Source organism: Schistocerca gregaria, chromosome 1 (assembly GCF_023897955.1).
Source record: "Schistocerca gregaria isolate iqSchGreg1 chromosome 1, iqSchGreg1.2, whole genome shotgun sequence".
Taxonomy (NCBI): Eukaryota; Metazoa; Arthropoda; class Insecta; order Orthoptera; family Acrididae; genus Schistocerca; species Schistocerca gregaria.
Genome location: NC_064920.1, coordinates 1065437513 through 1065463633, shown reverse-complemented (window position 1 = coordinate 1065463633; position 26121 = coordinate 1065437513).

The window sequence follows — 26121 nt, the reverse complement described above, 5'->3', positions numbered from 1 at the left end:
AGCGACGTAGTCTCTGCACCAGTGGACCATCTGCCGCGGCAGGTAGCCTGACGGGAAGTCCGACCGCACCAGTAGCGAGTACAGAAACATCAGCTGCCGTGTTCGCGGGACGGTTCGCTGCCCAGGGTCGCTCTCCTCTATTTCAGAACGACGGCTGCTCTTACACGAAGGGCGTTCAGTAAAATAATGCAACACTTTTTTTCTCGGCCAATTTCTGTTGAAGAAATGCGGAATTTGTTGCGGGACATTGTGGAATATTCCTGATTCAGCCCTGTTGGTTTCATGAAGTTCGTGTTTGTGGAGGTGGTTGAAATCCCTGGGTTAGCAGGACAGAGCGGGTGGGGTTACATTTGTGGAAAGGGACGAAAATAAGTTGCTGTCAGTAACACACAACATAAAAATTTTATTAGTTAAAACACACAGTAACATAAGCAAGAATAAAAAACTCTCAAGGTTTTAACGAAAGAGTTCCTTTGATTTCATTTGACGGCGGTAGGACGTCAAACGGGCCGACTTAGAGGAGGAGAGGCACCAGAGGACATTTTAAATTGCACTGTCTATACTTTTACAAATAAATTCATAAAACTTTGTCAGCATGACCAGGAGGGATTCAGGATTCACGCTCATGGCAGTGGAAGTTCAAAACCCAAAAAATAATATTTTTTAAATGCGAAATTTCATGATTTTTTTCACTTACTGTTGGCTGCATTTGTTGCTATAGGTACACTTTTCTTCATAAGTAAGAGAGATTCTTCGGTGAATTTTGCACAGCTTACAAACCATAGTTACAGGTGTATGAAACTCTAGAATTTATTTAATCTATGGACAAATGAAGGGCTGTTACGTTTTAAACTTCATGTTTAGAGAAAACTCGAATTTTATAGTGAATTATCTGAAATTTTACCACAGTTTTTAACAGATCTGGAAAATTCTAGAGTTTCATACACCTGTACGTATGTTTTGTAAGCTGTGCAAAATTCATCGAAGAATCTCTCTTACTTATGAAGACAAGTGTACCTACGGCAAAAAATGTAGCCAATAACAAGTGAAAAAATCATAAAATTTCACATAAAAAATTTGTTTTGTTACGTTTTTAAACTTCCTCTGCTATGAGTGTGAATCCTGAATCCTTCCTGGTCATTCTAACAAAGTTTTATGAATTTACTTGTAAAAGTATAGACAGTGTAAATTAAAATGCTCTGTGGTGCCTCTCCTGCTCCACGTCGGCCCGTTTCACGCGCTACCCCCCTTAAGCTACATACGAAAATCCAGGGCACAAGGCCTAAGCAAGGAATTGAGGTCCAGGAGCTCTTCTGGAAGTCTCACTTCTTTCAAAAAAAATTTTTTTTTGTTCAATAAAAACAGGCTGAAGGCCACACATTAAGCAATAACAGAGTTACGGCTTAAGGCCAAAACAAAGATTTTCACTGTTAATTCTAAATACGCTGAAACCCGGCTGAAGGCCTCATATCAACCAAACAATTTAACAGCTTAAAGCCTAGTATGAAGGGCTTCCAATTCAACAGTCTGAGGGCCTTAGCTTAAAACATTTCATACAAACTCGGCTGAAGGCCTCATACTAAAGAATAACAATGTTATGACTTAAAGGAAGACCAAGATTTAAAATTTTTGGTTTAAGAGAGATTAAAACTCGGCTGCAGGCCAGATGCTAAAGAATAACAGTCTTATCACTTAAGGGCAAGACAAAATTTTAAATTTTCAATCTAAGAAAGATTAAACTCGGCTGAAGGCCATATACTAAAGACTGCCAAACTTATGACCTAAGGACAAGACCAAAATTTTGAAATTTTAAATTAAAAGAGATTAAAACTCGGCCGAAAGTCACTCACCATGTCAAAACAATTTCCCGGCTTAAGGCCTAAGAAGAGCTTTCAATTTGAACAGGCCGAGGGCCTTAGCTTAAAACACGTCATGCAAACTCGGCTGAAGGCCTCATACACCAAAAAATAATAATGTTATGACTTAACCACAAGAGCAAGATTTTAAATTTCAGTTTAAGAGAGTTTAAAACTCGGCTGAAAGCCACAAACCATGGAGAAAACAATTTCACGGCTTAAGGCCTAAAGGAAAAAAAAACATTTTTAATAAGCTAGAACTAGGCTTAAAGCCACAAAGAGTTCTTAAACCTAAAGACAAATCACTATGTAAAACACAAAGAGCGGCGCTCAGAAGGTTCCAAGGGTCGGCCTGGGAAGTAACGCACCTTTAGGTGCAACAGGCAGCCAGACCTACAATCTCTTAATCGGAAGGCAACCCAACCAAAGGCCAGCCGACAAATCAACCAAGGAAATCAGTTCTGCTCCACCCGACGAGCAAACGAGAACAAGACGTCAATAGTTCAACGTTCTCGATAGTGGTGCCCAATCCAGCCAAGTTAGAATAGCTACCAACACACCTCAGCTGCCGAACTACACGCCGTGCTGGACAGCAACAACACAGCGAGGAAAATACACTGCCAAAAATTACGTCAACGCCCAGGGCAGGTAACCGGAACATCAACAGTCACAAGGCTGAAGGTACTGCTGGTGCACTTCACTAACGAAGGAGTGAATTAAATTAAATTAAGCCCCATCCAAGAAAACGGCTGCAATTCTAGCCGACTTCAAAGCACACCCGTTGCTGCTTGCAGGAATCTCGCTGAAAGCAACCACCAGGATCAAACGAAGAGAAGTGATAGCAGTTGAGGCTTGATAGCGGGCTAAGTGAGCACTTAACTTTGCAGCCCAAGATCGGTGGGCGACGAACTTCATAACCCTCGTAAGAAGCGCCTCACAATTCCAACCGTTCGTGCCAGCGGCTCTAGCCCGACACCGCACGATGGGGACCTCCTCGCTGCTCTGCGCCAACTGACCAACGTAGGATGCAAGGGACACTCTGAGACGAAGTCGCTCGCTCAGGAGAGAAATTCGTGTCGCGTTCATTTTTAAAAGACTATTTTAGCGCAAATCGACGTACTGGCCAATAAATCTTCAGGCTGATTTTGGCGGGCCGTCCTCATTGGGTAAATACTGAAGCCAGGTACTGGTAGAGAGGGGAAAATAATTGTTGTGTCGCCTCGTTTGCTTCCTGGTAGTTTTTATTATGTTCCTCACTCTCTGTGGCTGGCTGTTTGCTTCCGCCAGCTTACCAACCACCTTTCAGGCTACGAAAGACGTAGAATAATTGGCAAGAGGAATAAGGAAACCTTATATCGGCAGATAACAACCGAAGTCCTATGTAGTGGAATGACTTCAGAACACTGTTGACTAGATGGACTTCGGACAATAGGGTAGTCAGATGATCAGGCATACCATACACTAACGTAATTCGATCAGTTGTTTGCCCTTGCTGTGGCGAACTGACGGATCACAACAGCTGAAATCCGGGCAGAGATTACAGTCAGAATTTTCCCTGAACAGCTGGGAACAGATAACTGCAAGCAGCGTCGAGATCGAGTTGCTATGCATCGTTTACCGGTGACACCACACCTCATGGAACAGAGACTTGCATGACGCAGAGCCAGAGCAAACTCGGATACTGATTGGCATTCTGTACTGTTCAAACTGAGTCTCGCTTCTGTCTGTGGCGGTCAGATTCGCGTCCGACAGCTTTGACAGGTTACAGGAAGCAGAGTCTCTCGAGACCCATATATCTCCATCTCCTGCAATACTGGTATATGGAGCTGTTGGATGGGACGAGCTGAACGCTTGCCATTATGTGACGAGAATGGTTTTTAATACTGACACTGACACTTGTTCTCCAAGTTCTAAGCTTTTTGATACCTAACAACGGCAGTAGCAAAAAATAATGTAATATCTTAAGTGGTCTTATATAAACGCAGAATACCTCTATTTAAAGAAGCAGTTAAAATTTCCTTGACTCATTCCTAAGAGACGGTCTTCCCTCCTTCCAGTCTGACTATTTAAGCGTAGACCTGATGTGATTTAAATTCAGAGAAATACTGAAGTGCCAGAGAACTGGCAAACCTGCCTGATATCGTGTAGGGCCCCCCTGAGTAAGCAGAAGTGCAGAAACTCGACGTGGCAGGGACTCGACTAATCCCTGAAGTGGTGCTGGAGGGAACAGACACCATGAATCCTGCAGGGCAGTCCATAAAACCGTAAGAATACGAGGGGGTGGAGATCTCTTTTGAATAGCACGTTGCAAGGCATTCCACATATGCTCAATAACTGGAGAGTTTGGTGGTCAACAGCAGCGTTTAAACTCAGAACTGTGTTCCTGAAGCCACTCTGTAGCAATTCTGGACGTGTGGGGTGTCGCATTGTCGTGCTGGAATTGCCCAAGTCCGTCGGAATGCATAATGGACATGAAAGGATGCAGGTGATCAAACAGGATGCTTACGTACGTGTCACCTGTCAGAGTCGTATCTAGACGTATCAGGGGTCCTATATGACTCCAACTGCACACGCCTCACACCTTTAGAGAGCCTCCACCAGCCTGAACAATCCCCTGGCTCTGAGCACTATGGGACTTAACTTCTGAGCTTATCAGTCCCCTAGAACTTAGGACTACTTAAACAAAAGTTCAGATGTGTGTGAAATCTTATGGGACTTAACTGCTAAGGTCATCAGTCCCTAAGCTTACACACTACTTAACCTAAATTATCCTAAGGACTAACATACACACCCGTGCCCAAGGGAGAACTCGAACCTACACCGTAACCAGCCGCACAGTCCATGACTGCAGCGCCTTAGACCGCTCGGCTAATCAAGCGCGGCAATTACTTAAACCTAACACACACCCATGTCCGAGGCAGGATTCGAACCTGCGACCGTAGCGATCGCGTGGTTCCAGACTATAGCGTCTAGAACCGCTCGGCCACTTCGACCGGCAACAGTTCCCTGCTGACATGAAGGGTCCATGGATTCCTCAGGTTGTTTCCATACCAGTACACGTCCGTCCGCTCGATACAATCTGAAACGAGACTCTTCCGACCAGGAAACTTGTTTCCAATCATCAACAGTCCAATGTCGAAGTTAACGGGCCCAGGCGAGATGTATAAAGCTTTGTGTCGTGCCTTCAAGAGACACGAGTGGGTCTTCCACTCCTAAAGTCCATATCGATGATGTTTCGTTGAATGGTTCGCCCGCTCACACTTGTTGGTAGCCCAGCATTGAAATCTGCAGCAATTTGCGGAATGGTTACACTTCTGTCCAATTGAATGATTCTTTTCCGTCGTCGTTGGTCCCGTTATCGCAGGATCTTTTTCCGGGCGCAGCGATGTCGGAGATTTGATGTTTTACCGGATTCCTGATATTCACGGCACACTCGACAAATGGTCGTACTGGAAAATCCCCACTTCATCGCTACCTTAGAGATGCTGTGTCCTATCCTCGTGCGCCGACTTTAATACCACATTCAAACTCACTTAAATCTTGATAACCTTGCATTACAGCAGCAGTAACCGATCTAACAAATGCACCAGACGCTTGTGTTATATAGGCGTTGCGGATGGCAGCGCCGTATCCTGCCTGTATACTAAAAGGTATCAGATAGATTATATAATGGTAAGACAGAGATTTAGGAACCAGGTTTTAAGTTGAAAGACATTTCCAGGGGCAGATGTGGACTCTGACCACAATCTATTGGTTATGACCTGTAGATTAAAACTGAAGAAACTGCAAAAATGTGGGAAATTAAGGAGATGGGACCTGGATAAACTGAAAGAACCAGAGGTTGTACAGAGTTTCAGAGAGAGCATAAGGGAACAATTGACAGGAATAGGGGAAAGAAATATAGTAGAAGAAGAATGGGTAGCTCTGAGGGATGTAGTAGTGAAGGCAGCAGAGGATAAAGTAGGTACAAAGACGAGGGCTGCTAGAAATCCTTGGATAACAGAAGAAATATTGAATTTAATTGATGAAAGGAGAAAATATAAAAATGCAGTAAATGAAGCAGGCAAAAAGGAATACAAACGTCTCAAAAATGAGATCGACAGGAAGTGCAAAATGGCTAAGCAGGGATGGCTAGAGGACAAATGTAAGGATGTAGAAGCTTATCTCACTAGGGGTAAGATAGATACAGCCTACAGGAAAATTAAAGAGACCTTTGGAGAGAAGAGAACCACGTGTATGAATATCAAGAGCTCAGATGGCAGCCCAGTTCTAAGCAAAGAAGGGAAGGCAGAAAGGTGGAAGGAGTATATAGAAGGTTTATACAAGGGCGATGTACTTGAGGACAATATTATGGAAATTGAAGAGGATGTAGATGAAGACGAAATGGGAGATACGATACTGCGTGAAGAGTTTGACAGAGCACTGAAAGACCTGAGTCGAAACAAGGCCCCCGGAGTAGACAACATTCCATTAGAACTACTGACGGCCTTGGGAGAGCCAGTCATGACAAAACTCTACCAGCTGGTGAGCAAGATGTATGAGACAGGCGAAATACCCTCAGACTTCAAGAAGAATATAATAATTCCAATCCCAAAGAAAGCAGGTGCTGACAGATGTGAAAATTACCGAACTATCAGTTTATTAAGCCACGGCTGCAAAATACTAACGCGAATTCTTTACAGACGAATGGAAAAACTGGTAGATGCAGACCTCGGGGAGGATCAGTTTGGATTCCGTCGAAATGTTGGAACACGCGAGGCAATACTGACCTTACGACTTATCTTAGAAGAAAGATTAAGAAAAGGCAAACGTACGTTTCTAGCATTTGTAGACATAGAGAAAGCTTTTGACAATGTTGACTGGAATACTCTTTTTCAAATTCTTAAGGTGGCAGGGGTAAAATACAGGGAGCGAAAGGCTATTTATAATTTGTACAGAAACCAGATGGCAGTAATAAGAGTCGAGGGGCATGAAAGGGAAGCAGTGGTTGGGAAAGGAGTGAGACAGGGTTGTAGCCTCTCCCCGATGTTATTCAATCTGTATATTGAGCAAGCAGTAAAGGAAACAAAAGAAAAATTTGGAGTAGGTATTAAAATTCATGGAGACGAAGTAAAAACTTTGAGGTTCGCCGATGACATTGTAATTCTGTCAGAGACGGCAAAGGACTTGGAAGAGCAGTTGAACGGAATGGACAGTGTCTTGAAAGGAGGATATAAGATGAACATTAACAAAATCAAAACGAGGATAATGGAATGTAGTCAAATTAAATCGGGTGATGCTGAGGGAATTAGATTCGGAAATGAGACACTTAAAGTAGTAAAGGAGTTTTGCTATTTAGGAAGTAAAATAACTGATGATGGTCGAAGTAGAGAGGATATAAAATGTAGACTGGCAATGGCAAGGAAAGCGTTTCTGAAGAAGAGAAATTTGTTAACATCGAATATACATTTATGTATTAGGAAGTCGTTTCCGAAAGTATTTGTTTGGAGTGTAGCCATGTATGGAAGTGAAACATGGACGATAACTAGTTTGGACAAGAAGAGAATAGAAGCTTTCGAAATGTGGTGCTACAGAAGAATACTGAAGATAAGGTGGATAGATCACGTAACTAATGAGGAGGTATTGAATAGGATTGGGGAGAAGAGAAGTTTGTGGCACAACTTGACTAGAAGAAGGGATCGTTTGTTAGGGCATATTCTGAGACATCAAGGCATCACCAATTTAGTATTGGAATGAAGCGTGGAGGATAAAAATCGTAGAGGGAGACCAAGAGATGAATACGCTAAACAGATTCAGAAGGATGTAGGTTGCAGTAGGTACTGGGAGATGAAGCAGCTTGCACAGGATAGAGTAGCATGGAGAGCTGCATCAAACCAGTCTCAGGACTGAAGACAACAACAACAACATACCTATCTCTATACTTGAATACGCATACATATACCAGTTTCGTTGGCACTTCAGTGTGGTATCGACAGCAGTTGAGCGATAACAACCAAATAAATTAAAAAGAGATGGTACTAATAATCGGTGGTAAACAGAACACGCCAGAACACTATAGCAGAAGCAACGAAAAAAGCATCCCAAATTTGAAAGAACTCAAAATCTCAAAGATTGGTGAAGAATTACAGAAGCTCGGAATTCAACAAGAACTTCAATGCGAGTTATTCTTATAGTTTCCGCAACGAAACTCTGTCTCGAAATCTGGCAGAAAACCCAAAGACGTTCTGGTTCAAATGGCTCTGAGCACTATGGGACTTAACATCTGAGGTCATCAGTCTCCTAGAACTTAGAACTACTTAAATCTAACTAACCTAAGGACATCACACAAATCCATGCTCGAGGCAGGATTCGAATCTGTGACCGTAGAGGTCGCGCAGTTTCAGACTGAAGCACCTAGAACCGCTCGGTCACACGGCCGGCGAGATTCTGGTCGTACGTAAAGTACACCAGTGCTAAGACTTCACACTTTTGATGTTATTAACGACAGCGCCGCTAAGGCAGAGTTACTAAACACGGTTTTCTGAAATTCCTTCACAAAAAAGACGAAGTAAATACTCCAGAATCAGAACAATTTCCAACCTTATACACTTCGGGTAGCGAAGCTACTTTTAACACTTAATAAAGGTAAGTCTTCCGGTCCAGATTGTAAACCAGTCAGGTTCCTTTCAGAGTATGTTGATACAGTAGCTCCACACCATACAATCGTTCGCACGTAGAAAGATTCGTACCCAGAGACTTGAAAGTTGCACAAGTCACGCCAATACCCAAGAAAGGAAATGAGAGTAAGCGGCTGAATTACAGACCCATATCACTAACGTTAATTTTCGAACATACACTGTGCTCGAACATTATGAATAACTTTAGGGAAAATGATATATTGAGAAATAGCCAACACGGATTCAGAAAAAATTCTTGTGAAACACGACTAGATCTTTATTTTAACAAAGTAGTGAGTGCAATCGATGGGGGTGTCAAACTGATTCCATATTTTCAGATTCCAGAAGGCTTTTGACATATTTCCTCACAAGCAAGTTCTAGTTAAACTGTAGGCCTATGGAGTATCGTCTCAGTTGTATGACTGAATTCCGGATTCTCTGTTAGAGAGGTTACACGACGGCAAGTCATCGAGTAACACAGAAGTAATATGTGGCGTCCCCCAAAGAAGTGTTCAAGCCTCTCTTTTATTCCTAATCTACATAATGGATTTAGGAGACAATACGAGTAGTTCTCTTAGATTGTTTGCAGATGATGCTGTCATTTACTGTCTTGTAGAGTTATCAGACAATCAGAACGGATTGCAAAATGATTTAGACAAAATATCTGCAAAAAGTGGCAGTTGATTCTAAATCGCGAAAAGTGCGAAGCACTGAAAACAATCAGCTAAATTACAGTTACACAATAAATCACACTACAAGGTTCACAATTACGAATAACTTAAATTGGAACATAAGTAGGGTAGAACATTTTGTAGGAAAAGCGAACAAAATAACGCGATTTATTGTTAGAACACCTAGAAAATGTATAGGGTCTACTAAAGAGACTGCTTGTACTACGCTCGTGCGCCATCTTCTCGTGTAATACTTTGCGGTGTGGGATCCGCATCAGATAGGATTGACGGAGGACATCGAAAACGTTTTATACACTCCTGGAAATTGAAATAAGAACACCGAGAATTCATTTTCCCAGGAAGGGGAAACTTTATTGACACATTCCTGGGGTCACATACATCACATGATCACACTGACAGAACCACAGGCACATAGACACAGGCAACAGAGCATGCACAATGTCGGCACTAGTACAGTGTATATCCACCTTTCGCAGCAATGCAGGCTGCTATTCTCCCATGGAGACGATCGTAGAGATGCTGGATGTAGTCCTGTGGAACGGCTTGCCATGCCATTTCCACCTGGCGCCTCAGTTGGACCAGCGTTCGTGCTGGACGTGCAGACCGCGTGAGACGACGCTTCATCCAGTCCCAAACATGCTCAATGGGGGGACAGATCCGGAGATCTTGCTGGCCAGGGTAGTTGACTTACACCTTCTAGAGCACGTTGGGTGGCACGGGATACATGCGGACGTGCATTGTCCTGTTGGAACAGCAAGTTCCCTTGCCGGTCTAGGAATGGTAGAACGATGGGTTCGATGACGGTTTGGATGTACCGTGCACTATTCAGTGTCCCCTCGACGATCACCAGAGGTGTACGGCCAGTGTAGGAGATCGCTCCCCACACCATGACGCCGGGTGTTGGCCCTGTGTGCCTCGGTCGTATGCAGTCCTGATTGTGGCGCTCACATGCACGGCGCCAAACACGCATACGACCATCATTGGCACCAAGGCAGAAGCGACTCTCATCGCTGAAGACGACACGTCTCCATTCGTCCCTCCATTCACGCCTGTCGCGACACCACTGGAGGCGGGCTGCGCGATGTTGGGGCGTGAGCGGAAGACGGCCTAACGGTGTGCGGGACTGTAGCCCAGTTTCATGGAGACGGTTGCGAATGGTCCTCGCCGATACCCCAGGAGCAACAGTGTCCCTAATTTGCTGGGAAGTGGCGGTGCCGTCCCCTACGTCACTGCGTAGGATCCTACGGTCTTGGCGTGCATCCGTGCGTCGCTGCGGTCCGGTCCCAGGTCGACGGGCACGTGCACCTTCCGCCGACCACTGTCGACAACATCGATGTACTGTGGAGACTTCACGCCCCACGTGTTGAGCAATTCGGCGGTACGTCCACCCGGCCTCCCGCATGCCCACTATACGCCCTCGCTCAAAGTCCGTCAACTGCACATACGGTTCACGTCCACGCTGTCGCGGCATGCTACCAGTGCTAAAGACTGCGATGGAGCTCCGTATGCCACGGCAAACTGGCTGACACTGACGGGGGCGGTGCACAAATGCTGCGCAGCTAGCGCCATTCGACGGCCAACACCGCGGTTCCTGGTGTGTCCGCTGTGCCGTGCGTGTGATCATTGCTTGTACAGCCCTCTCGCAGTGTCCGAAGCAAGTATTGTGGGTCTGACACACCGGTGTCAATGTGTTCTTTTTTCCATTTCCAGGAGTGTATTATCGCGAAATGGGGAGAGAGTATCATGGATATGATACAAGAATCGGTGTGGCAGTCACTAAAACGAAGGCGTCTTTCGCTGCGGCAGGAACTTCTCATGAAATTTTAAACACCAGCTTTCTCCTCAGAATTCAAAATATTTCGTTGGTGCCCCTCTACGGGAGAAACGATCATCATAATAAAATAATAGGAATCAGAGCTCGAACGGAAAGCTTTAAGTGTTCGTTTTCCTGCGCACTATTCGAGAACGGAACGGTAGAGAAGTAGCTAACAGGTGGTTCGATGAACCCTCTGCCAGGCACTTAACTGCGAATTGCAGAGTAATCATGCAGATGTAGATGTACTTAACTGAGAATTGCAGGGTAATCATGCGGATGTAGATGCATATTCACAAAAGAACGGTAAACCGAGCTGTTACAGCCTTCATGAACAGGGTATCAAATCGCATGTTCCAGCAGGGTAATGCAACACCCAATGCTTCACCTTGAGGAACGCATTGAACCTTGACTGGTCAGCCGGGTCTCCTGATAGGGTATGTCACGGATGCAATGGAAAGACATGTACGTTCATGCTACTTTGTTATGATATTTTGAGAACGTGGCTGTTTACAGAATATAAGTTGATTCTTACATAGAATAAAACAGCAACTAGACGCTATTGATAATGCTATTTATTTACACAAACAACGCCGCTATGTATACTTTTAAACCATCCTCTAGCGTGCAGTCCTCATGTACTGATATTGCATGTGTTTCAGGCATGGCGAAGATATACGTCAAGATGACATCGGGGGGGCTGTTAACTTCCGTGTCACGACTTATACCAGAGTTCATTACAACCCGAGGGGCTCGCACCTTATACTGAACTAGATTATGCTCACCCGTTCCTAATATCGTAATTTTCAAAAATCAATAACGAAATTTTCCCAAATCACTCGAATTAAAGGCCAGGGTGGTTTCTTTGACATGGCAGGACCGATTTCCTTCCCCATTCTTGAAACATTCCGAGCTTGTACTCCGTCTCTAACGACACCGTTATCGGCAGGACGTTAAATCTGAATGCTCTTTCCTTTCTTTTTCCTAACTGAATTAAAGTTTGGTCTTTTAATACCCGTAATATCACAAACGTCTCCAAAACATTTGACAAATATTGCACTAGTGTTCATGGTGTTCGTCCTGTCTGTGTATTTCTTTAGTAGAGTCCCGTTTCCGGGTTTGTGTTTTGGTGAGGTAGTACGTGTGCCTTAAACTCCTTCTGACGTCCGCCTGAGACTTTCTATAAGCGTTTCAGGATGTAGTGTGTTTAGAGATACGGAATCTGCAATCAGTGAAAGCTCCGACGCAGATCGCGCGGTATCACGAACGCCCGTATATTCGTGTCAGCCTCGCAAGAGCGCTCTTTGATCTGTAGTCGATAGTAGCACGTAGAGCCACAGGCACGATTTGCACGGTTCGTAAAGAACGATTCTGTTCGGCCGCTATACGGTGTCTGAGATAACTGCGTGAAGACGAATTCGCCCCACGTAATTGTACATGGTTACCACAGAGTACACGTGCCCACTTAAGTACTCTCTCTATCTCTTACTCCCACTGTCTCTTTCTCCATGTGTGTATGTGGGTTTCTGTGCGCTAGCTTATCGAATGGATTTACTTTTTATTTTACACTACTGGCCATTAAAATTGCTACACCAAGACGAAATGCAGGTCATAAATGGGTATTCATTGGACAAACATACTAGAACTGGCATGTGATCACATTTTCACGCAATTTGGTTGCATACATCCTGAGAAATCAGTACCCAGAACAACCACCTCTGGACGTAATAAACGCCTCGATACGCCTGGGCATTGAGTCAAACACAGCTTGGACGGCGTGTACAAGTACAGCTGCCCATGCAGCTTCAACACGATGCCACAGTTCATCAAGAGTAGTGACTGGCGTATTGTGACGAGCCAGTTGCTTGGCCACCATTGACAAGACGTTTTCAGTTCGTGAGAGGTTTGGAGAATGTGCTCACCAGGGCAGCAGTCGAATATTTTCTGTATCCAGAAAGGCTCGTATAGGACCTGCAACATGCGGTCGTGCATTATCCTGCTGAAATGTACGGTTTCGCAGGAATTGAATGAAGGTTAGAGACACGGGACGTAACACATCTGAAATGTAACCTCCACTGTTGAAAGTGCCGTCAGTGCGAACAAGAGGTGACCGAGGCGTGTAACCAATGGCACCCCATACCATCACGCCGGGTGATACGCCAGTATGGCGATGACGAATATACTTCTCCAATGTGCGTTCACCACGATGTCGCCAAACACGGATGCGACCATTATGATGTTATAAACAGAACCTGGAATCATTCGAAAAAAATAACGTTTTGCCATTCGTGCAACCAGGTTCGTCGTTAAGTACACCATCGCAGGCGATCCTGTCTATGATGCAGTGTCAAGGGTAACCGCAGCTATGGTCTCTGGGCTGATAGTCCGTGCTGCTGCAAACGTCGTCGAACTGTTCGTGCAGATGATTGTCGTCTTGCAAACGTCCCCATCTGTTGACTCAGGGATAGAGACGTGGCTGCACGATCCGTTACAGCCATGCGGATATGATGCCTGTGATTTCGACTGCTAGTGATACGAGGCCGTTGGGATCCAGCACGGCGTTCCGTATTACCCTCCTGAACCCACCGATTCCATATTCTGCTAAAAGTAATTCGATCCCGACAAATGCGAGCAGCAATGTCGCGATACGATAAACCGCAATTGCGATAGGTTACAATCCGACCTTTATCAATGCCGGAAACATGATGGTACGCATTTCTCCTCCTTACTCGAGGCATCACAACAACGTTTCACCAGGCAACGCCGGTCAACTGCCGTTTGTGTATGAGAAATCGGTTGGAAACAAAATGCCATCACTTCACCTACTACGTGCTCATGCTCACCAATTCTTGTTTTAAATCATAGCTAACTTCGTTACTTTCGTGTTTCTTTGTGTTATCCTTAGTAAATATCCTGTACTGGACGGTTACTGTAACTCTTCCTCCAGGGATAGTGTCATCTGCTAATCTTACAGCTGATACCCTATATGAGTATGGCTGTGAGCGCTCAGGCGCATTCTGACTGACTTTGAACTTCAATGTCATCACATGCGGTTATTGACCTTGAGCGCATGACGTCAAATGTCACGTCCTTCTTATCAGTGATCGCAGCAAGGTAATGTCGTAAGCCTTTTATATGACGTTATTCACGATCACAATCAAAGAGGACACGCCACATTTCTTGGAATGGTGGTAGCCACTGAGTTGAAACGATCAATCGCAGTTACTTCCTGAATATATTCCAATCTCTGTCTTTCCCTATAGTTTTTACTCTCTATAGAACCGTCCAGTACCCTGAGAGTTACTTCGTGATGCCTTAACACTTGCCCTGTGATCATGTCCGTTGTTCTTGTCAATGTTTTCCCAATGTTCCTTTGTACGCCGATTTTTCGGAAAACCTCCACATTACTTACCTTATCAGCCCACCTAATGTTCAACATTCTTCTATAGACCACATCTAAAGGCTTCTCTTTTGTTACGGTTTTCCCACTATCCATGATTCACTACCACACAAAAGCGCTCCAAACGAACATCCCGAGTGATTCTCTCGCAAATTAAGTGCTATGTTTGATACTTGTAGACTTCTCTTGGCCAGGAATACCCTCTTTGTTTGTCCCAGTCCGCTTTTTATGTCCTCCTTGCTTCGTCCATCGTAACTTATTTTGTTTCCAAAGTCCCTGAATTTCTTAATTTCGTCTACTACCTGACCTCGAGTATTGATGTTAAGTATCTTATTTTATTGACACGTATCCGGTATTGTCAAGCATAGAAATATTAACACCGATTTTCAAATTACAGTGAATAGCCGTTACATTGTACTGTACAGCTTCGATGCTCGCGGCACTCTTTGAGTCGTCACTTGGGAGGATAGCTATATACTACTATATACTAACGAACTACACAGAAGAGGCAAAGAAACTGGTCCACCTACCTAAATCGTGTACAGCCCCCACCGCCACGCTGGAGTGCCGCAACATGACGTGGTACGGATTCGACGAATGTCTGAAGTAGTGCTGGAGGGAATTGAGGTCATGAATCCTGCGGGACGGTCCATAGATCCGTAAGAGTATGAGGGGGTGGAGATCTCTTTTGAATAGCACCTTGCAAGGCATCCCGACATGCTCAATAATGTCTATGTCTGGGGACTTTGGTGGCCAGTGGAAGCGTTTAAACTGAGAAGAGTACTCCTGGAGCCATTTTGTAGCAATTCTGGACCTGTGGAGTGTCGCACTGTCCAGCTGAAATTGCCCAAGTCCGTCGGAATACACAATGGACATGAATGGATACTGGTGATCAGACCGGATGCTTATGTACGTGCTACCTGTCAGAGTGGTATCTAGACGTATTAGGGATCCCATATGACTCCACCTGCACGCGACCCACACCAGCTTGAACAGTCCCCTGCTGACATGTAAGGTCGATGGACTCAGGAGGTTGCCTCATAACAGTTCACGTCCATACGCTCGATACAATTTGAAACGAGACTCGTCCGATCTAGCAACGCATTTCCAGCCATCAACAGTCCAATGTCAGTGTTGACGGGCCCAGGCGAGACGTAAGGCTTTCTATCGTGCAGTCATCAACGGTACACGAGTGGGTCTTCGGCTCCGGAAGCGTATATTGATAATGTTTCGTTGAATGGTTCCCACGCTGACACTTGCTGATGGCCCAGCAATGAAATCTGTAGCAAATTGCGGAAGGGTTGCGCGTCTGTCATGTTGAACGAATCTCTTTAGTTGACGTTGGTCCCCTTCTTGCAGGATCTTTTTCCGGATGCAGCGATGTCGGAGATTTAATGTTTTATCAGATTCCTGATATTCATGCTACACTCGCGAAATGGTCATACGGGAAAATCCCCGCTTCATCACTACCTCGGGGTTGCCGTTTACTATCGCTCGTGCGCCGACTATAACACCACGTTCAAACTCACTTAAATCGTGATAACATGGTATTGCAGCAGCAGTAACCAATCTAACAACAGCGCCAGACACTTGTTGTCTGATGATATAGACGTTGTCGACATCAGAGCAGTATTCTGCCTCTTTACATATCTCTGTATTTGAATACGCATACCTATACCAGTTTTTTTTTTTTTTTTTTTTTTTTTTTTTTTTTTTTTTTTTTTTGCGCTTCAGTGTATACTAAGTCGCTGATGAGTGTTCGGGCTCTATTGCCGTGGTCGAAGACATTTCGTCCAGAGCTGCACTGAACATCCTCGGAGGAGCTGTTGGAGACGCTGAAACTTACCGACTGACGATTTGGGCATCGGAAAGTGACACACGCACAAAATGTGCGTGGTCTAGTTTACATGTGATCAGCAGAGATAATCACTGTCAGAGATAGAACTTAACTATCGAATTTCGTATGTCAAGGACATTTTGTTTATTTATTCGTGTGGCTCATATTCAGTTTAAAAATACAGGTATATAAAATTAGTATATGTATATAATAAGAATACAGAAAGACAAAATTATGTATAAAACTATCTAAATGTCAGTATGAAAATTCCTAATGCATATATGAGCTCTAATCATCGCAAGTGTCATTCATCTGTAATGGGCTTGACTGTCTGCTTTGCAGCCCTACAGTCACAAACCAGAGGCTTTGTAGCACATCATTAGTAAAGAGACTCTGCGCGTCGTCGATGCCCATTGTGAGCCCTGTTCAATTTGACCAATGGCTTCCTGTCGAGAGTTCTGTGCCAGCAGTATCACAGATATACTTTCAGAACCACTCACGCTCTTCAGGAGTTTCAATAAGTTGATAGTACTGATGCCACAAGTTTCTCATCCCGATGTTACTGGCGTCTAGCTGTTCTGCTTCCCGTGATGGTGGGTTTCTTGAACGGAGTCTGTTTCGTCGTGTACTCGATATGTTTTCCTGTATGGGTAATTCCAGGTTCTTCTGTAGCTTGCAGTGTTCCCTAAGCAAGGCCTCGCTTCTACGGATTGCGGGTGGATATATGTTGTTCAGCAAAGGAAGCCAATAAACCGGTGGTGGCCAGATTGTCCCAGTTATTAATAGTATAGTGTGGTTCAACTGGACGACAGTCAAGCTGATGTGGCAGTTTTTCTCGATTATAGATTTTACTGCTGCTTAGTCCTCTATCTTGTCTAAAGGCCAGGTAGTCAGTCAGTGTTCTTATTCAGATATGCACCTGTCGAGGGTAAAAACTTATCTATAGATTCTACAGAGCCACTGACCATGTATCATTTTCATGGGTTTTTTCTGTCAAAACTATCTCTATGCTTATATATTTCAATGGTTTCTCTACACAGTCATGGGTTAAGACGAAGATTATCTCTACAGATCATACAACGCGGAAAGCCTATCAGCAACTATAATATTAAAAATGATTACGGAGCTACCCACCCCTTCCTGGCCCCAGTTTCCTTCATTGCCAGATTCACTATTACTTTTTGCTAAAGGATGTGTCCTATTATTTCTTTCAGTTAACATGCAAGATCTCTGTACGAAGGTTATGACAAATGTCGGCATTATCGTTTTGAAAAGGAGACATCCAGGTCCCTTCTCCATCCTTGACTCATCCGAACCTTAGGTCTGTCTCTGATGACCTACTCGTCTACTAGTCGTTAAACGGCTATCTTCTTTTCCATTTTGCAACTGAATTCTTGTTCCGGTGGCTAGCGCCGTTAGCGGGAAGGAATGCGCTTCCTCGTGGCTGGCTTCGGAGACACCTGCAATGTTAGTTACTAGTGCTGTCCAGCAGATGAGTAATGAGCCGCTCGGGGAAATCCTTAGTGCCCTGTCCAGTATATTACAGTCGTGTATTGGAGAAAGCGGGTAGTTATTACTCTAATTAAGTCTTACGCCGCGATGCTCTCTGCGGAGGTCTCGGCTCATTCGCATTCGGTTTCTCGTCGACCAACGGCGGGCAACTCAATGTGGATAGAAAGAGGAAACAGCGTGGATTACTGGTAAAAAGATAATTAATTGTGAAGAACGTACGCTTTTAGTTTACGGCAGTACTCATAATTGCTTTTGTTTGCTTGTATATTGCGATGTACCCCCCTGTGCACCGGCTTCAACAGTTTTTATCGTTTATAGATTTTACAACCCGTTCCATCACGTGGATTTTTATGTCTTATTCAGATATGTAACAATGGAAAACGCAATCTATTAGAAGTTTCCTAATAATATTGATTAATTTCTTCTCAGAAATCTATCACTTAATTTAGAAAGCAAGACGCAAGTGGTGCAGTTTAGTACAGGATAGGTATTAAGTTTGACAGTAACAGTAGAACAGGAGGCAAATACCTGAATAGCCGAAATATTCACATGCACATACAGACAAAAAGTTCAATATAAAATAACACGTAATCGATCTCTTGTACGTCTATGTTGATAAACTTTGGTTATGGTGTGATTCACGATGGCGAACAAAAAATTGGAAATTTAATTTAGTTTGCGAGGTACCACAAGTATATCACATGTAGTGTTCCTATGTATTTGAAGGTAATGCTTGATTGCTAGTTTCTTTGTGTTCTTGTATTCTTTTACTATATGTCCGCCTCGTTCGTGTTCCACGGCTGTCTGTAACAGGCCATTTTATTATTATTGGTGGGCTTATAATTATTCGCTAACTTGAAAAGAACAACGCCACGAAACATATGGAATATAGGACAATAAGTCTGATATCACATTCGAGAAAAAATTATCAGGAATAATGATAGACTACTACAATCTAAAGTTGCGAGAGAACAGTTCGCTTTCAGAAGGGGCAAAGGTACAAGAGATGGATTGGACTGTTACGAATAATTGGGGAAGGTACCTGGCACCTTCATGCAGTTTTGGTTGGTTTGTGAAAAGCCTTTGATTGAGTTCAGTGAACTAAACAATTACTTATCCCCAAGCTGTTTGGAGTTAACTGGAAGGAAAGGAGAGTAACAGCGATCTATTTATGAACGACAAGCAAAAGTGAGAATTGGATGTCACAACAGACGGGCTTGAAACTGGGTTATTAGACGAGCCCGTTGTCTTTAAATCAGTCTGTTTAATATCAGTTTGGTTAGTCAGCTTCCAAAAAAAGAGTTATATGACGATAGGACAAAGGGTAATGAAATAGGATTTGTTGTTGATAGGGAATTACTAAGTGGATATGAAAAGGCAGTTAACACGATGTTGAAAGAACTGAGCTGGAATGAAGGTAAATGTGAAAAATGTTAAGGAAACGCTTTTTTACATGGCAACCAAAGAATATAAATGTCATAATTCACCCGACGAGGTAGTTCAACAGATGAAGCCTTCAAGTACCTGGGAAGCAAGATAACTAGTGAAGTGAGAGGTAATCCACACATGCTATAAATATGTATATATGTATGTTAGACATCTCCTCCTAAACCAAGGAACCGATTTCAACCAACTTGGTACAAATATCGCTAACTGTGAAAAGAATCGCTGTGTGTGTGTGTGTGTGTGTGTGTGTGTGTGTGTGTGGGAAAGGGGGAGGGGTGATAAACACCATGCACCAATTAAATAGGGTGTGGATGCAAAAGATATGCAGCCCAGATTTTAAGCAACCTGTATTTGACAATGATACCGCTCAGTAGCTTGCAACAAACTTTACATATAATTTCTAACCTTTACGAAACTTTATCTTGCTGACAACCCCTCAAAATGATGAATGGAGTAAAGTTTATCGCTTACTAAATTTTTGATGTTCGTGCTTTAAAGCTGCCGCATCAGACATGACGTTTTAATTTATTGCTTATTTACTGCTAACCGTACTCGCGACTCATTTTTCAGACAGTATGCACATGTACCAGTGAATGTATCTAGAAAATTATATCATTGTACAACTAATAGTTCAGGACTGTGCGGCTGATGCCGGCGGAGGTTCGAGTCCTCCCTCGGGCATGGGTGTGTGTGTTTGTCCTTAGGATAACTTAGGTAAAGTAGTGTGTAAGCTTAGGGACTGATGACCTTAGTAGTTAAGTCCCATAAGATTCCACACACATTTGAACTCTTTTTTTTTCAGGAGAGATGATGCTGCAAACACTGAAATATTGTATGTGAAAAACTGCTGCATCGTGTATGGCGTTTAAATTTATTGATTCTTTGCTACTAACTCTATTGGCAACACATTTTACAGGCAGTATCCACTTATGCCGCTGAATGTACTTACTAAGCTATATCACTGCACGATACATAGTTCAAGAACAAGAATTCATAAACATTGAGCTGCGTGAAGCGAAACTGAATGGTAAAATTTTATAGAGATACGGGTGAGCTACGAGTGTAAATGCATGTGAAATATGTTAAATACATGTGAACTGTGTGTATGCGGGCGAAGTCCCAGGTAAAAATTTACGCCTAAACCCCTAGATCGCTTTCAACCAAACTTGGTGCACATACTACTTGCATATTGAAACAAATACTGTGGAGATAACAACCACCAACTTCCTATTGGACTAGGGGTGATAACGTGGAGAGAGAAGGGGGTAGGAAAAGATGGAAGGGCAGAAAGTGGGGAAGGAGCAGATGGACACAGTCAGGGTAGATGGCGGGAGGAGCCGGCAGGGAGATGGAGAGGAGGCAATGGACAGAAAGCGAAGGAGGTTGTGGAAGAGAGAGGGGAGAGGTGGAGATGGACAGAGAAAAGAAAGAGTTGTCGGTAAAGATAGGCAAAGTGAGTTGGAGAGGAGATGGACAGAGAGATGGGGAGGAGGAAATGGACAGAGAAAGGGAAGAGGAGGAAATGGACAGAGAAGGGGAGGGGAGGAAATGGACAGAGAGATGAAGGAGAAAACGGACAGAGAGAAGAGAGAGGAGAGGAACAGAGAGAGAGAGAAGGGGATGGGAAGAAAGAGGGGGAATGATGAGATGCACTAATAGAAGATTGGAATAAATATACACACGGGCAACATCGGGTACTTAGCTAGTCCAGAATAAAAGGGATAACAGTTACTGTAAAACAAATGTTTTACAGAAGCATTTTCCTGCGATCTATTAAACTAACACTTGCGGAAAACATTAACAGACAGTTTTATATGAAGTGTTGATATGTATGGTGCCGAAAGATGGACACCGAGGCGATGAAAGGAGAAAGACTTAAAGGTTTTGCGATGTGGATCTGGAGAACAATGGAAGGAATGAAATCGGTAGATAAAGTAAGGAAAAACTGCCAAGAACACTGCTGGATGGGAAAAGACTGCATAATAAAGGATGCACTAGAAGAAATGGTAACTGAGAAGACTGCCAGAGGAAGAAGAAGGGATCATCTAATTGACAACATCAAGCTAGGAGAAGAATGGCAGAAACCTGGGGAGACTCTATGGAGAGGGCAATGATGGACCTACTTTTTGAGCACAAAAGTCATCATCATCATCTTCATCATCATCATCATCATCATCATCACCTCCACCACCACTTAAATCTAATTTTCATGTGTTTCATCAACATCTTTTACAGATTACGTCTGATACCTCTTCCCCCAACGTTGTCTCTTTGTTCACACTTCACGTTTCCCCTGAAGTCCCTATTTATTTATGTGTAATGGCAACCTGTCTTTTTTATGCGTCTCATAATTACCATCCATTATTCTGTGTAATTGTTTATTGTTTCATTAACTGCTGTTGTGTCGAATTGTTTTCTTATATCTTCGTTTCTGCGTCGATCAAGCCTTTTTACAGCCTTGTCTTCTTGGCAATCTCATTTTAGTTGTTTTTACGTTATGAAAATTAATAAAAACTTACAAACTGCAGTGACAGATTCCTGACTGGAAATGAGGGAAAAAGGTCCTATAGACATGTGTCGCGATTGGACGATACGCATGCAACGACAACAAATTGTCTCAGAGCACAGTAGAGAACTGCATTGCATCCAAGTAACAACAGATGTTCACAGTGGCCTTCATGGGATGCAGTGTAATGCAGGATACACATGATCGTACTTTGGCTAAAACCATGTTGGCGGGGCCTTGCCTGGAGCTTGTACTAGGTTCGTTACAATGTCCTGTGGGACCCGGTCCTCCAGATCGGGTGGACGCATAGTCCGCCGTCTCCCTGCACGTTCGTCTGTTTCAAAAGAACCATGACCACACAAAAAGGGCTTGAAATGTTGTGTGATGTCGTTGGTGTCTGTGATGGTTCTTGTTTTGGTATAGCCGTGCTGAGCCTCGACTGTTTCCATCTGCTTGGGCGTATACAAACACCATCTCGGCTTGTTCACGACATGAATCCTGGACCATTCTGCTGCTTACAGTGCGCTGCGTCAATCACACAGCTTGCAGCACACGAGGAGCTCACGGAACATGGTCAGAGGATGATGATGATAGTGATGTTTGGTTTGTGGGGCGCTCAACTGCGCGGTTATCGGCGCCCGTACAAATCCCCAACCTTTGATCAGTCCAACTCGCCACTTCCAGGAATGATGATGAAATGATGAGGACAACACAAACACCCAGTCATCTCGAGGTAGGAGAAAATTCCTCACCCAGCCGGGAATCGAACCCGGGACCCACTGCTCGGGAAGCGAGAACGCGACCGCGAGACCACGAGCTGCGGACTTGGTCAGAGGAACTGTCACTCGACAGCGCTATCTACCGTGGCAATGGCGCATTTCTGGACACTTGTTCACAGTTCCTTTTTTCCTCCATTTTGATTCAGGAATCAGTCTCTGCAGTTTGTCGGTGTTAGGGATATTCACACTGTATACACCACTACTTCTTTTACGTCATGCTACATGTCAATGTCGATATGGTTATTGTCGAATAGAATTCGAAACCCTTCAGTACTTGCATTTTTTTTTAATTTTTTGGTAATTATGTCACGTACTTGACATCGTTCCAGAATTTTTATCCTACGAATCTTCTTTGAAATCAGATGTCACAAAACAAGAACTAGGTATGTGAAAGGTGACACTTATTCTATGGATTTATTCTGCAACACAATTTTTGCCTGACTGTTCTGACCATGGAATGCCATAAGTTCTTTTTACAGCTGATATCTTGCAGAGATGGTCTTTTTGAATTACAGTGAATTTGTGTAGTACGAATTGGAGGTGTTGTGCATTTGTGTATACTACGTGGTTTACTGTTAACATTGCGAGAGTGTGCATTCCCAGAAGAATGAACAAATATATTGGTTCCAATTTCATGAAGGTAAAGGTAGAGGGATTCGAGATTAGAAAGATCTGCGAATAATCGTTCTTCCTGCGGACCATTCTCGACTGGAACGGAAAAGGGGGATGCGATAATGGTGGACAAAGTAACTTCCGCCAGATACCATAAGGTGGCTTGCGGAGTATGGACACAGATATAGGCTTGCTCTTCCGTTGCGCCTAGGAAAAATGACAAGAAAATATTACGAAGTGTCAATATTTGGCATTTTATGTTCTGATAAAATGTCTTTGAAAGGATGATGTATGAAAAATGTTTGTCATATAACAGTCTTCGTGGTACGAAGCTCAGAACGTTCTTTTTTCGCATTGACCACTCGCATTTTCTTAATTTTAAAAGCAACTTATGGGGAGGACCGAAGATTCTAGAATCTCAGTTTGAACCCCAAATGTCCAAAGACAGCATCGAAATCTGGTAAACAAAAGTCCGACCGAGTCAAAAGACATTTGAAAGACTTTTCTTTCAAAGTGAGGCAGATATATCAGTATTATTGTAGATTCTTGTGGTGGTCAGTGTGAAAGAATCGTTTAGAGCATCGTTCCTAAGGACAAGGAACTTGTTCATCTCGTGACCGCAGAGGGCTCGACGGCACAAGTACAGCCGTGGTACGAACACGGCTTCCGATGTGGGAAGAACTTTATGAGAAGACTTTCAGATCTAGTTCTGTTGAATGATTATCATATCAACCCTCACTTGAGACACAATAAAGTCCAGCTTCAGTCACCAGTACATAATCAAGTCTCTTCGCCAAGGTTTACGATTGCACTGATATACGCCTGAAACCAAGAAGCATTTTTAGACGATTACCCGTGACAACTGGAAATCGACAATTGGAAATCGTGCTGAATTTTGTTTTATTCTCCGTCGACATTTTATGAGCATAATGTAAAAAAAATTGTGTTTTACGCATTTCCTTACGTATTATCATTATTGTAATTATATCCATCGTGACAATGAGTTACTTATAATTTTAAATTAACATAATACACGAATATAAAACGGTACACTAAAAGAAAAACGTGAAAGTAAAACGTAAAATAACAAAGTAAAACATTAAAAATAAAATTAAAATAAATAATTAAAACAGTAACGAATGTTTAGATATTTAATTAGGTATGTTGAAAATACTCCGACAATACATTGAGTTCAGCTTATTTTCCAAGAATTGTACTTCAGAAAGGCGCTTCATTACCCAGGGATGTCTGTGGCTTGAAAGCTTCTTTAACTTATGTTGTAACAAAAGTGTTTAATTTGCAAAAATTAATTAATGGTTGCGGGGTATTTTGCAAAACTTTAATCTCCTAGAAAAGTTGATTACACAGTTTTCAAAAACGTTAATTATGTAACTATTATATGAAAAACGTTTTTTATACACTGGCGGAAAAAATTGCAACACAAAGAAAGAATTGTGCGACGTAAACGAAAGTTGGTAGGCGCGTTTCTACAACCGAAAGAAGATGTCTATTAAATTTCCCGCCAGTCACATAAGAGTCTCGCTAGCAGCAAAACTATGAGGATGCAAATCAGATTTGCTTTAAATACAGCGCTGTAACGGTCGTGAGCGATAGTTATCTTTGAGATTGTACCTGGTGAGTTGATGTTAGGCAAGAATGCCTTGAAGGCGACAAAGACGCCATTATCAGCACCTCACTGAGTTTGAACGAAGTCGTGTAATAGGGCTACCCGAAGCTGCATGTTTTTTCTGCGATATTGCAAAACGACTTGGCAGAAATGTTGCCAAATTACATGATTGCTGGGAACGGTGCTTCGAAGAATGTATGGTTGCAAGAAGACCAGGCTCCGGACGGCAACATCGCACTACATCTACATCTACATTTACATTTATACTCCGCAAGCCACCCAACGGTGTGTGGCGGAGGGCACTTTACGTGCCACTGTCATTATCTCCCTTTCCTGTTCCACTCGCGTATGGTTCGCGGGAAGAACGACCGCCGGAAAGCCTCCGTGCTCGCTCGAATCTCTCTCATTTTACATTCGTGATCTCCTCGGGAGGTATAAGTAGGGGGAAGCAATATATTCGATACCTCATCCAGAAACGCACCCTCTCGAAACCTGGACAGCAAGCTACACCGCGATGCAGAGGACCTCTCTTGCAGAGTCTGCCACTTGAGTTTGGTAAACATCCCTGTAACGCTATCACGCTTACCAGATAACCCTGTGACGAAACGCGCCGTTCTTCTTTGGATCTTCTCTATATCCTCTGTCAACCCAATCTGGTAAGGATCCCACACTGATGAGCAATCCTCAAGTATAGGTCGAACTAGTGTTTTGTGAGCCACCTCCTTTGTTGATGGACACATTTTCTAAGGACTCTCCCAATGGATTTCAACCTGGTACCCGCCTTACCAACAATTAATTTTATATGATCATTCCATTTCAAATCGTTCAGTACGCATACTCCCAGATATCTTACAGAAGTAACTGTTCCGTTATCATATAATCATATCAGCGTTTTCGGCGTACTGCTCAGGCACATCGCAATGCATCTGAGTAACAATCTGAGCAACAGTTCATACCGCAATGACACAATGAAGTGTTACAAATAGGCCACTTCAAGGACAGCATCGAGCCAGACGCCGGTAATGTGTATTACACATGACCCCAAACCGCCGCCGTTTGCGACTTTACTGGTGCCAAGCGAGGGCTCATTTGGAGGGTAGGGAAGAGGTCTGTTATGTTTTCTGATGGAAGCTGGTTCTATATCGGTGAAAACGATGGTCATGTGTTGGTTAGAAGGAGGCCAGTTGAGGGCCAGCAAGCAACCTGTCTGCGTGGCAGACGCACTGGACCTACACCTGAAATTATTGTCTGGGATGCGGTTCCGAATGACAGTAAGAGCATTCTCGTGTTTATCCCACACACCCTGACCGCAAATTAGTAAGTCAGTCTGGTGATTCGACCTGTTGTGTTGTCGTTCACCATCAGCATCCCAGGGGGTGTTTCGC